At 34.4% G+C, this 13,708-nt stretch overlaps 1 long non-coding RNA gene across 1 annotated transcript; it reads right to left on the bottom strand.

The window, feature by feature from the left end:
- Positions 1 to 464: 464 nt before the first annotated feature.
- LOC145265573 (uncharacterized) lies at positions 465 to 10,250 on the bottom strand. Its single transcript, XR_013864676.1, has 2 exons — positions 10,178 to 10,250; positions 465 to 2,998 (listed from the first exon to the last, which is right to left on the bottom strand). It is a non-coding gene; the product is annotated as an uncharacterized LOC145265573 (long non-coding RNA).
- Positions 10,251 to 13,708: the final 3,458 nt, after the last annotated feature.

Here is a 13,708-nt window from a genome sequence, read left to right as displayed (position 1 = left end):
ATGTAGAAGCAGTTAGCTCCAACAAAAGTGGCTACGTCATTGTGCCACATCTCGTCCCTCTTTTTATGACATTTGCTAGCAAATGTCATAATATTGTTCTTTTTTAATTCTTTCTCCCAATTATTCTCAAGTATTAATCACTCTTTTTTAAGCATAAATTCTTTAGATTATTTTTTTTTTTTAAATAAAATATTGTTATTTTATTTTATTTATTTATTTATATTAAAAAAAAAACTTAATCTTCCTCTGGTAATTTTTTTCATTTAATGTTATGGATTTTTTTTTCGAACCATTCATTATTTTGATCATTTTTTATATATATAATATTTGATCAATTTGTTGTATTTTTTTTTTTTTTTTTTCGAAACAATTAGAGTTGTCCTCTGTTTCGTTGTATAGTCATTTGATTTTTCATTGACTTTTTGCGAAGCTTTATTCGTTTGGAATTTTTCAACATTTGTGTGTGTGTGTGTGTGTGTGTGTGTGTGTGTGTGTGTGTGTGTGTGTGTGTGTGTGTGTGTGTGTGTGGTGACAATTTCTCTTTGCTCCATTGTATATATATTTTCATTCTTTTTTTTTTCAAATTTCTTGGCCGTTTTCAAAAGTTTTTGCTAGGTAGTCGGCTTTTACTTATGTTGCACAGGGGTAAATTCGAGAATTCTATAAGTTGTGGGTTATCGAAATATTTTCTACGCGATTGGGAGTTCTTGGATTTTTGTGTGAAGGGATTGGTCATTAAAAGACCCTTCTTTTTCCGAAAGGAAAAGCCTGTGAAAAGCCGACAGTTTTTCTGAGGCTTTTACGATTCACAGGTACCTCTGGTGTGGATAGGTGGGAGCATACTTTAATTGCCTCTGATACAGGTTTCCTTTTCCGCACCGGAGATCGATGTTGACGGGGTGGATTTTTGTTTGTTTGTTTGTTAGAAACTACTCTAACAGTGCTCGTCGATGCAGTGCATGGCGGTAACTTGACACTACCACTGGTATTATTACCAAGTGGGCTGTTCACCCCTCTAATCGTTAGTTGGTTAGGGTGAAAGGTTATTTGGGCTTGGTTTCTTTGCAACCAGTCTTCACCTAATATCAACTCCCGATCTAAGTCTGGGATGATATAAAACCTAGACGAAGTTTGCACTTTCTTAATTTTAATAGGCAGATGGGCCATACTTTTTAGTGGCATCCTTTGTCCGTTAGCCAGAGTAACTGTTAGGTTAGAATCCCTTAATTCTCCTTTATGGGTTTTTAACTCCTCAAGAACTGATGTTTTTAGAAGCGAGACTTCTGATCCAGTGTCGATCAGTGCCTCTATTTTAACTATACACTCCATTCCGGGGCTCTGGTTGGGGATTTTATTTCTTCGGGTCTCTTTATTTTCCCGAGTTTTCTTGACCGATTTATTATTTTGGTGGGTCCGTTTCGGTCTGCTCTCACCACGTTCTAGACACCCATGACATCTGGTGTTTATTCCCAGGGTTACTCCTTTGAGGGTTTGTCATGGTCGCATGTCCGTGTGTTTGACCTCCGTGGCGGGAGTGGGTTTCGAGTGTAACTTGGCCTTGCTTTTTCCTGAAGTGAAGTTATTTAATCTTTCTTCAGGTGCACATTGCCAATCTCGTCCTAGCCTATTATAGCTGGAGCGCCCTCGCTGCCGTCTTGCCGAAGCACACCCACAAAACTTATATCTTACAGCGTTACAGATGCTGTAAGGTTCGGTTTTTCATACCTTAAATCTAACTGCCCCCCTTGGTCCCTGATACCTGTTAAAGCTATTATTTAAGAAAGCGTGCTCCTTCTTGTGGCCACTTTGGAGTCGCTCATAGAGCATTTCACTTTGTCTAGCAGCAGACAAGGTCTCCGATAATGTTGTCGGATTCGATCTGACCACGTCCTCCTTGATAAAGGGGTTATTTAACGCATCTATGAAGAATTCAGCTAAGTGCACTTTCGCAGCTGGGCCTTCCCTCATCTCTGCGTCCCTAAAAGCTAACTTAGCAAGTTTGTTCATCCTACTTGCTAAATCGGCGAGTACCTCACCTCGATCCTGCTTTATTCTTATTAAAACCCGAGCAGCGTCGGCAGCATTTGTAAACTCGCCGTACTGGGCTGCTATTTGATCGAGCAGATCCTTACTGGTGCAGTTCGGATGATCATCGAGAAATCCTCCGATCATTTCCGATACTAGACCGTCCGTAAAATCGTACGCTAGGTTTACTAGCTCTGGGTCTGTAAGCTGATAGATCCGCTCTTTCTTTTTTCAGAGCTGCAACCCATGGCCCAAAGTCGGGTGGATTTCCAGTAAAGATTGGGATCTTCAATCCACCTGTGAGGACTCTGTTAAATTGGGTTTGGTTAGTGGTAGCCATTTTGTCTAAATATATATTTTTAAATAGTCGACGTTTAAACAAAATCTCTATCCACGAAATAATCTTTACAAATTATTAAAACCAAAAAAATTGCAGAGTAACAAAAAGAGCAGAGAAAATAGTCACCTTAGTTTTTATTAAGAGTTCAGGTGTCTTTTTTTTTTCTCTGTAGATGCTGGGTTGAACTGGCTGTTTTTGAGTTGAGTTCTTCGTCGTTGTGTTTCCGTGGACTTTGATTAATAAAATGTTTTTGGTTTTTGTGTCCGTGGATTTTTATTTGTCTAGTGGTTGATTGTTTTCCCTTGTGTCCGTGGATTTTCCCATAGGGTCGTGCTTGTTTCTATGCGAGACACAATCCTGGATTTACGGCAACAATGTAGTACTATCGCTCCCCAGGAGGGTTACTTGTTTGATGAACGTCTTGGGAACGCAACCAGCTCCACGGGGAATGAACGATATCCAAAGATATCTAAACGATAGGCACCTGCTGGAAACACAACGAAAACGGGTCGATATGTCGTCGGCTATAATTGTCTTGCACGGGTCGCATTATGTGTGGTCATTCCAGGCATCTTCCCATCGTCGCTTGTTGCGTGTTCATTGCAGCTGTCTGTCGTCGGCATTAATGGTATGCTGAAATCGAATACTTGTATGAAAACAGCGACAAAATGCATTTTTATAAAAATATATATATAATTAATTAATTCATTTTTTTTACATGGGGATCACCACTTATCAAGGCCCGTAAGCCACTCGGGGATAGGGGTTATTTTGTGTACAATAATCGATGGGATAATATCGTAGTAATAGTTGGTATTGGAGATTTGATAAAGCGTCTTACTTAAGGGGGCGATTAATCAGGAATTTGTTTATGTTGGACTTGAAGACGTTCAAGTTGTAGTCAGGTGGGAAACAGGCAAACGGAAGAGAACTACACAGGCGTGCACTTCTCAGAAAAAAAAGCTATGTTCATGGAATCTACGTTTCGATTTAGGCACAGATAAAGAGTGGGGGAAATTACTGACAGTGGTTTTAGCTAGAAGGGTGTTCATCATGAAGGATTGGCGAGGGGGGACCAGAGATTGGAGCTCGGACGAGCATTTGCCATAGAAATAACGATAAAACAAAGACAGACTCGAAACGTCTCTCCTGTGGGAGAGAGGTTGCAGGGAAGATAAGAGAGCATCCCCCACTAAGCCACGAAGTCTATTTTGTACTTTGTCAAGACAGGATCGGCTGTTTTTTTAAGCTCTAGCCCAGATGTGACAGCAGTACTCCATCTTTGGACGTACTTGGCTTTTATATAATTTATTAAACAATTAACAAGTTAGGAAACATATTTAGTCGACCCATCGCGTGCAGCGAGCAAACGTCAACTGTCTTAAAACAATGAAAGTATATTTAATTTCTCTCTACCAAATTACTCGGACAATTTCTCGTCTAAACATTTTAAATTTGATATAAAGTGTACTCAGACATAAGGCAAGCTTTTTCATCGGTTTAGTTACCAATATATAAATGTATGTTTGCATATCTGCCCAACACTTTCGGCATAGGCGGCGGATTTTCTTAAACTCAGTATCGTTTTAAAGTTCGACCTTTCAGACGACAAATATCGAAACATTGGCTAAAAACATTAATATCTTCACCTTCAACTGGGCACTTTTCTACAGGGCGTGCGCTTTTTTGGGCCGATATTTTTTAAAGTCATCCTCTCCTTTCGATTGTCTTGCTTAATTTTTAAAAATTGTCACTTCCGGTTTGGCGGTGGTCGTAACAGCATAGACGTTAGGTGTTTTCCCTGTTCTTTTCCTCCTTCGAGGTACGGGTTCGACCCTGCCTTCCTACTACCACTTTTTTTTTTTTTTTGCTCAACAGACACATCCAAAAACCCGGGCAACACCGGGCTGAAATGCTAGTATATCTACAAAAGTGAACGTGTCTGTGTATCTGTGTGTCTGCGTGTCTGTCTGTGTGTCTGTGTATATTTCCTTACGCAATAACTCAGTCAATTTTTAGTCCACAGACTCGAAATTTGATATACAGGATACTGAGATTTGGGAAAATCTATGTGATTAGTTTTCGGCCAGAAATTTTGCTGTTAAGGGGTCCAAATTCAACGATGTGACCTTTGAGAAATCTACCAAAATCCTCCGACAATTTTGAGTCTGGAAATTTTAGATATAGGTTCCTTGGACATGGATCTAACTTAATAACTTGATTGGAGCGCAAAACGAGAAATGTTAAGGGCTCATAATAGGAGTCAAAGTTAAAAAACATTTGACCCCTGCGGTCTCTACCAAATTACTCGGGCAATTTCTCGTCTAAACATTTGAAATTTGATATAAAGGGTACTCAGAGATAAAGAAAGCTTTTTCATCGGTTTCAGTCGAAAATTTTTAGTTACCAATATATAAATGTATGTATGTATGTATGTTTGCATATCTGCCCAACACTTTCGACGTAGGCGACGGATTTTCTTAAACTCAGTATCGTTTTAAAGTTCGACCTTTCAGACGACAAATATCAAAAAATTGGCTAAAAACATTAATATCTTCACCTTCAACTGGGCACTTTTCTACAGGGCGTGCGCTTTTTGGGGGCCGATATTTTTGAAAGACATCCTCTCCTTTCGATTGTCTAGCCTTAATTTTTTAAACTGTCACTTCCGGTTTGGCGGTGGTCCTAACAGCATAGACGTCAGGTGTTTTCCTCGTTCTTTTTCTCCTTCGCGGTATGGGTTCGACCCTGCCTTCCTACTACCACTTTTTTTTTTTTTGCTCAAAAGACGGGCTGAAATGCTATTATATCTATAAAAGTGAAAATGTCTGTGTGTGTCTGTGTACATTTCCCTACCATGTAACTCTATCAATTTTCAGTCTATAGACTCTAGATTTGACATAAGTAGTATTGAGATTTGGGAAAATATTCTTAACCAGTTTTCGGACAGAAATTTGGCTGTAAAGGGGTCAAAGTTTTACGATTTGACCTTTGAAAACTCTACAAAACTCTTCCGCCAATTTTTTGTCTAAAGACTTGAAATTTTAAATGTAGGTAACTTGGACCTGGATCAAACTTTTTTAATTTGATTTGAGCCCAAAATATAAATGCTAAATAGTCAAAATTCGGGTTGAAGCTTAAAAAAATTTACCTCTGCAGTCTCTACCAAATTACTCAGCCAATTTCTGGTCCAAACATTTGAAATTTTACATAAAGGGTATTCAGACATAGGGCAAGCTTTTTAATCGGTTTGGGTCGAAAACTTGAGCTGCCAAGGGTTCAAAGTTCAAAAGATTTCACCTTTGCGGTGTCTATCAAACTACTCAGCTAATTTTGGGGTCTAAACATTTAAAATTTATGCAGAACAGGTATTTAGACATGCGGCAGGAATTTTACTCGGCTTTGGTGCGAAAGTTTTCCAGCCAAAAGGTCAAAGTTGAAAGAGTTCACGTTTGTAGATTCTACCAAATTTCTCCGCAAATTATGGGTAAAAACACTTGAAATTCTAGATGTAGGTAACTGGGACATGGGTAAAACTTTTATTTTGATTTGAGACCAAAATAATGACTGTTAAGTGGTCAGCTCTGGGGTCTTTACGAAATTACTCAGACAATTTTTTTTGCCTTACATAAAGTGTATTCGCACGTCGGGCAAGTTATGAACAGTACATAGGCCCGAGCAAAGCCGGGGTTAACTGCTAGTATAGAAGAAAGAAGAAAGAACAAAACAAAGAATTGTTCGAAAGAAAATAAAAATAGAAAGTAAGAAATTAATAAAAAAAAAGAAAAAAGAAGAAAAGATAAAAGAGAAAAGAAAGAACAGAAGAAAGAAAACAAGGACAAAAAGAATAGAAAAAGAAAAGGTAAAAACACTCGTCTAACCGCAACCATTATCAATAATCCCCCCCCAATCTTTATCTGTGCCTAAACCTAAACCTGAACACAGCTTCTTTCTTAGAACTGCACGCCTGTGGAACTCTGTTCCAGTTTCTTGCTTTCGTGGCTTAGTGGGGGATACCCTTTTCTCTACCCTGCAACCTCTCTCCCACAGAAGAGACGTTGCGAGCCTATCCTTGTTTTATCGTTATTTCCATGGCAGGTACTCGTCTGAACTCCAATCTCTGGTCCCCCCCCCTCGCCAATCTTTCACGAAAAACACCCGTCTAGCCGAATCCACTGTGAAAAATTTCCCCCACTCTATATCTGTGCCTAAATCAAAACGCGGATTCCATGAACAAAGCTTCTTTCTTAGAACTGCACGCCTGTGGAACTCTGTTCCGTCTGGCTGCTTCCCACCGGACTACAACTTGGATGTCTTCAAGTCCAATGTTAACAAATTCCTAATGAACCGCCCCCTTAAGTAAACACTTCATCAAATCTCCACACTAACGTAATGTACTTGCAATAACCCTTATCCCTGAGTGGCTTCCGGGCCTTGATAAGTGGTGATCACTGTGTAAAAAAAATATGGTTGTCTTCAAGTCCAATGTGAACAAATTCTTGATGAGCCATCCCCTTAATTGATCCAATTTACCAAATTCTCACTTCAATAAAGAAAGAAAAAGCGGAAACAGAGGAATAGAAGAAGTAAAGAAAGACGAAAAAAAAAAAAAAAGAAATACGTTTCTGAATTTTTTTGATGAGTATTGGTTTTTCGCATTCTCTAAATTTTTCGGATTACTGATTGCGTCTTTAGTTTTAACTGTGCAACGTTTAAGGAGGATCTTTTTGAACTCGGAAATGTGTCTATCGAACCAGGGAATCTGGATGGAATTTCGAACAGAAACCTTTATTTATTTCACAGGGGGTAGCATGCTCTTGTTCCGTCAGCCTAAGAAGAAGCTTATTCTCAATTATTCGCACTTGTATTTTTCGGTCGCCCACACTGAGAATCGAACCTTCAGGAGGATATCACTGTGTAATTGATTTTTTCCAACTACTCTAACTACTCCGCCACGGTTCTTGCGGACAATTGTAGTACGAACTTTAGGAGCGTTAAACCTATTTTATTTCTAGTTGTAAACATCACAAATTATTATTACTATACATTACTCTCTCTATATATAATGAACCCTTTTTCGGGGTTAACGGCCAACTAGCACCGTGTATATTTGTGTGTACGTATATATGTGTTGGGGTGGAGAGGGCTCCCGTAAACCGTGGTGAAGGCAACCATTTTAGGAGAAGCAAATCTCTGATTTAAAAAACCATAAAGCGGGAGACCAGTACCCGCATTAAGCTGGTCTGCAGTTTGATTTGTTGCTGGCTATCTTGCTCTTACTTGTTGCTGGATCTCAACATTTGGAACCGAGAGAGAGACTTAGCTGTCGTACAAAGCTAAGACTCTCTAACATCATCTTCGTATAGATACTCCCTCAGGTATTTGGATTCATGGACTAAGTGTCTGAGGGAGTGGCATTTGTCTGAAAAGATGTTGCAATCAATCATATATATATATATATATATATATATATATATTATTTTAAGATAAAATTATCCAATGACACGTGTTTCGTCGTCTACGACTCATCAGAGTGGCTGAATCTAGCGTGATCCGAAATCGGGACCCCACAGTAATGAGCCAAAACTCTTTATCCGCTCGCCCATCTCGCACGACTGCTTGGATATATCGCGATTTATTTAGATGTTATTTGTTTTTGTTTTTGCGATACGGTTACGAAAGTGCATTTTTAACCTAAATGCGAGTTGGGAATAATTTTCCCTTAACCATATATATATATATAGCATTTCAGCCCGGCGTTGCCCGGGTATTTGGAGGTGTATTTTTTGGGGAAAAAAAGCGATCAATTTTTTAAACCTTTACCCCTATTATGACCCCTTAACATTTATTGTTTGGGCTCAAATAAAGTTATTAAGTTAGATCCATGTCCAATGAACTTATATCTAAAATTTCAAGTGTTTAGACCCAAATTGTCAGAGGAGTTTCGTAGAGTTCTCAGAGGTCATATCGTTGAACTTTGACCTCTTAACAACCAAATTTTTGGCCGAAAACGGACTACAAAGATTTTCCCAAATCTCAGTACCCTATATATGAAATTTCGAGTCTGTAGACTAAAAATTGACAAAGTTATTGCGTAGGGAAATGTACACAGACAGACACACAGACACGTTCACTTTTATAGATATATAGATAGATAGACTAATAGATTAAACAAAAATATATACGTATACATAAATATATATGGAAACAATTTTTTTTACTCTAAAACTTTTACGCAAATTATCATGCAAATATAAATCATGTAGAATATCTGCATGAATATAATTTTTTTTTTTTTTTACATTTTCACCCCAAACAAGGCACATTGCCACTTTGGTGTAGGGGGCTACTATCAGGGGTAGCAACTACTGGGGCACTATGTTGGGATTTGGGCAGCAAGTCGGTTCACGTTACACTTGAACTTCTGCATGTCAGTACAGTTGGGGAAGCAGGGACCTTGAATGAAATTCCAGAGTCTAGTGGTTCTGGGGAAGAAACTACTGGAGTAGAAAGATATTTTAAATCTAGGAATCTCTACAGTGTGGGGGTGAGATTTAGCTGCCCGTCGGGTTTGTCGAGGGTGTCTACGTCGTGGGGGCACAAGTGTCTATAGTTCGTCAGAGCATTCACCATTAAAATACTTGTAGAACAGACAGAGGGATGCAACGTTTCGTCGATGGGACAGAGGCTGAAGCTTAGATGCCTATCAGATTGGCGACTCTCTTTTGAACCTTGTCTAGGAGCGAGAGACTAGCAGCAGATGCACCAGCCCAAATGTGACAACAATACTCCATACATGGGCGAATGGTGGCCTTATAGATGTACAGGATACTTTCAGGTGTCAGCAGTTTTCTAGCACGGAAGAGAGAGCCTACCTTTTTCGCAGCGGCCCTGGCAATGTTTTCAATATAATTGTTCCAACTCATGTTTCCTGTGAACGTTAGGCCAAGCAGTTTGAAAGATGTACTCTCAGACAGAGAGTCACTAGCCATTGCTATTGGTGGCAGAAAAGGTTTCTTGTAATTATTGAAGGAAACCAGTTTAGTCTTGGCAGCATTGAATGTGACCATCCATTTATGATCCCATTCCACTACAGATTGGAGACGTAATAGTTAACTCTAGATAATCATCCTATAAGAAAACCGAAAACCTAATAGGGAATTAATTAAAATGAAATTTTAAAAGAACATGCAAATTAGCTACATCTTTTGCTAGTGAATGCATTTCCACAAGCCATATATAACAAAATTGTATTTTCTTTTTAAATAAATAGAAAAGAGGGTTTTTAATATGAATATCACACAAGAGAAAAACGAATTTATAGGAGTATATATATATATATATATATATATATATATATATATATATGTGTGTGTGTGTGTGTGTGTGTGTGTGTGTGTGTGTATGCATTATTGTTTTTGTTTATTACTGCATATATTGTCGCGTGGAATACTTTGCAAAGAAGAAAAGAACGAACAGAAAATGAGAAAAGAAAGACAAGAAATGAAAATTTAAAAAAAACGAAGGTAAATAAGAATATCAGGGAAGGCAATAAAGACGAAAAGAAGTGAAAAGGCAGAGGAGAAAGAAACTAATTAAAAAAAACAGAAAAAACAAAACAAAACAAAGAAAATAAAGAAAGAAAAGCACACAAACTGAGAAAAAAAAACAAATAAGCAAAAAGGAAAATGAAAATAACTAAAGGAAAGAAAAATCACGAAAATTAGAAAATAATAAAAAACAAAAAAAAGAAATCGAGAAAAGTACAAGAAAATAGAAAAGTAAGAGAAAAAGAGGAAATAAAGTTTTAACCTTAAATATTAATCCTCAAACGCACATCCTTACGCATCTCCGCATCGTCATATATTAATGTTTCCTCGTTTCTTCTCTCTTTAACTCTCTTTCGAAGCCTTCCTCCTACATCTCTTTCACAAAACTACCTCCTCCTATTCCTCACCTTATCCCTCCTCCTACTCCTCCTCCTCCTTATTTTTATCTCCTGCTTCTCCTTTTCAATCTCATTCTCCTCGGCTAATAACAAACCCTCGTCATGTTTTATTGTGTTGGTTGCCGAGTCCGTTGCCCGGCAACCGCACCTATGCCATTCCGCAGACGATATTGGTTGGTTGGCGGAAGGGGGGGGGGGGCGCACTCCACTTACAAAGCTCGGCATCTTCAGAAATGGAAGCGAGAGAAAGAAAGGAGTGGAACTCATCTTCCCTGTTGCTTCGTGGCCACCTGTTCGACACACAAATTGCGCCATATTTGGAAGGGAAGTAAAATTGTTATTACGAGTGAAGAGGTGGGGGTGGGGCCGACTAGCTGCTAATAGTGTGCATATATATATATATATATATATATATATATATATATATATATATATATATATATATATATAAAGCTTTAAATAAAATACGCGGAAGTTTCTCTAGAGCTCTTTCGGCTATCATCTCGTCCGGAGGAAAATCGATAGCGTAACAAAATAATATTATCTCGAAAGTTTAAAGAGTTTTAATGGGGAACTATTGAATGTGTCAAAAGGACGGGGGCAAACTAAACTTAAATTTATTGTCGTTTAAAAACGATTAAAATATTGGCACAACGAGGGGAGAAAAAAAAGCGGGAGAAAAGATTCAAAGTTCCCCAAAGAGAAATAATGTGTTCGCTGTTTCTTTTTGCCGGCACAAAGACGGTTTATGCACCGCGATCGAGACAGACTCTAAAATCTTTAAATGGTTTCTGGAGTCCGTTCTATGTAGCACCTCGAACCATTCTATTTTATATCTATCGGCACAGCATGGATTGTCAACCAAATACTGGCCAATAGCAGATTCTAAGGATGCAGAAGGAGGGAGACTACCATATCCCATCCTCCCTTGTCTGGTTTTAGATGGAACGTGCTTGTTTATAAGAGTCAAAATATGCAAGGATGTTCGCCCAACATAACCAACATCGCACTGGCATTTAAATTGATACACAATATTACAATTTTGGATGTAAGGCAAACTATCCTTGCGAAAAGAAGGAAAAGCAGGTCTCGTAGTGTATACCAAACGCAAGGACACAAAATAGTAGCAGTCGTAAATACTTCTGCGAATCTGTTTGGAAAGTCTATTACTCTTATCCCCAATCCACGGTAGTTTTAAATAAACCGGGCATTTCAAAGGTCCAAACATTTTAGGGGATTTAAAATCCGCAACCTTTTTGAAAATACAGTCATCAATAAGGTCAACAGGATAACCATTATTGATGAATATTTCCCTGGTCTTATCCAGTTCGGCGTCTAATCTATTAGGTGAACAAATCATGAGGGCTCTATGTACCTAATTTTCAAAAAGGTACATTTTTAATTTTTGGGTTGATCGAAATCCTCAGTTCATTTTTATAATCGAATTTAGAAAAAAATCCATCAGAGACCTACCTACCAGCTTGCTAGATCGCACGACTTTGTGCAATTGCAATGGCCTCTTTAATAGAAAAGGTTAGATTAGCCCGACCGACCCACCACGTCAACCAAATGAAAAAATTTTAAAAATAGAATATTAGAAAGCATCTACGTTTTAATCAGGATTTCATCCGTTTCGTTCCATATTGTTTCGTCCAGTTTTTAAATTTATATTTTTTTAAATTTATATTTTTTTAAATTTATATTTTTTTTTTAATTTATATATTTTTTAAATTTATATTTTTTTTAAATTTATATTTTTTTTAATTTATATTTTTTTAAACTTATATATTTTTAAATTTATATTTTTTTAAATTTATATTTTTTTTAATTTATATTTTTTTTAATTTATATTTTTTTAAATTTATATTTTTTTAAATTTATATTTTTTTTAAATTTATATTTTTTTTAAATTTATATTTTTTTTTAATTTATATTTTTTTAAATTTATATTTTTTTAAATTTATATTTTTTTAAATCTATATTTTTTTTAAATTTATATTTTTTTAATTTATATTTTTTTAAATTTATATTTTTTTAAATTGATATTTTTTAAAATTTATATTTTTTTAAATTTATATTTTTTTAAATTTATATTTTTTTAAATTTATATTTTTTTAAATTGATATTTTTTAAAATTTATATTTTTTAAAATTTATATTTTTTTAAATTTATATTTTTTTAAATTTATATTTTTTTAAATTTATATTTTTTTAAATTTATATTTTTTCAAATTTATATTTTTTTAAAATGATATTTTTTAAAATTTATATTTTTTTTAATTTATATTTTTTTTAATTTATATATTTTTTTTATTTATATTTTTTTTAAATTTATATTTTTTTTTAATTTATATTTTTTTAAATTTATATTTTTTTAAATTTATATTTTTTTAAATTTATATTTTTTTAAATTTATATTTTTTTAAATTTATATTTTTTTAAATTTATATTTTTTTAAATTTATATTTTTTTTTTATTTATATTTTTTTTAAATTTATATTTTTTTTTAATTTATATTTTTTTAAATTTATATTTTTTTAAATTTATATTTTTTTAAATCTATATTTTTTTTAAATTTATATTTTTTAAATTTATATTTTTTTTAAATTTATATTTTTTTAAATTTATATTTTTTTAAATTTATATTTTTTTAAATTTATATTTTTTTAAATTTATATTTTTTTAAATTTATATTTTTTTAAATTTATATTTTTTTAAATTTATATTTTTTTAAATTTATATTTTTTTAAATTTATATTTTTTTAAATTTATATTTTATAAAATTTATATTTTTTTAAATTTATATTTTTTTAAATTTATATTTTTTTAAATTTATATTTTTTCAAATTTATATTTTTTTAAATTGATATTTTTTAAAATTTATATTTTTTTTAATTTATATTTTTTTTAATTTATATTTTTTTAATTTATATTTTTTTTAAATTTATATTTTTTTAAATTTATATTTTTTTAAATTTATATTTTTTTAAATTCATATTTTTTTAAATTTTTCGAACGAATACGAATTAATTTCGTTTAGTTTTTTGTTTGTTTGTTTGTTTGTTTTTTCGTTTTTTTTTTTTTTCGTTTTGCCCGAATTTAAAATGTACATATTTTAAATTTCCGAATTAATATGGATAAATTTCGTTTTAAACTGATTCAGGATTATCATACTTTAATTGATAGTAGTTTCGGTAGTAGTTTCGGTGGAACGTGAACTCATTACCAGAAGAACGAAAACAAAACAGATTAATTCGTTTCGCTTCGTCCGAATTTAAAAAAATCTATAGCAAAATTTTAGAACAATACGAACGAAAAAAAATTTTTTTTTACATAGGCATCACCACTTATCAAGGCTGAGAAGCCACTCGAGTATAGGGATCAAGTAGTGTACAG

This window comes from Euprymna scolopes, chromosome 40 (genome assembly GCF_053919585.1).
Source record: "Euprymna scolopes isolate OS-2025 chromosome 40, ASM5391958v1, whole genome shotgun sequence".
Taxonomy (NCBI): Eukaryota; Metazoa; Mollusca; class Cephalopoda; order Sepiida; family Sepiolidae; genus Euprymna; species Euprymna scolopes.
Note: the sequence above shows the minus strand (reverse complement) of the source record. Positions and strands in the feature narration are given on the sequence as shown.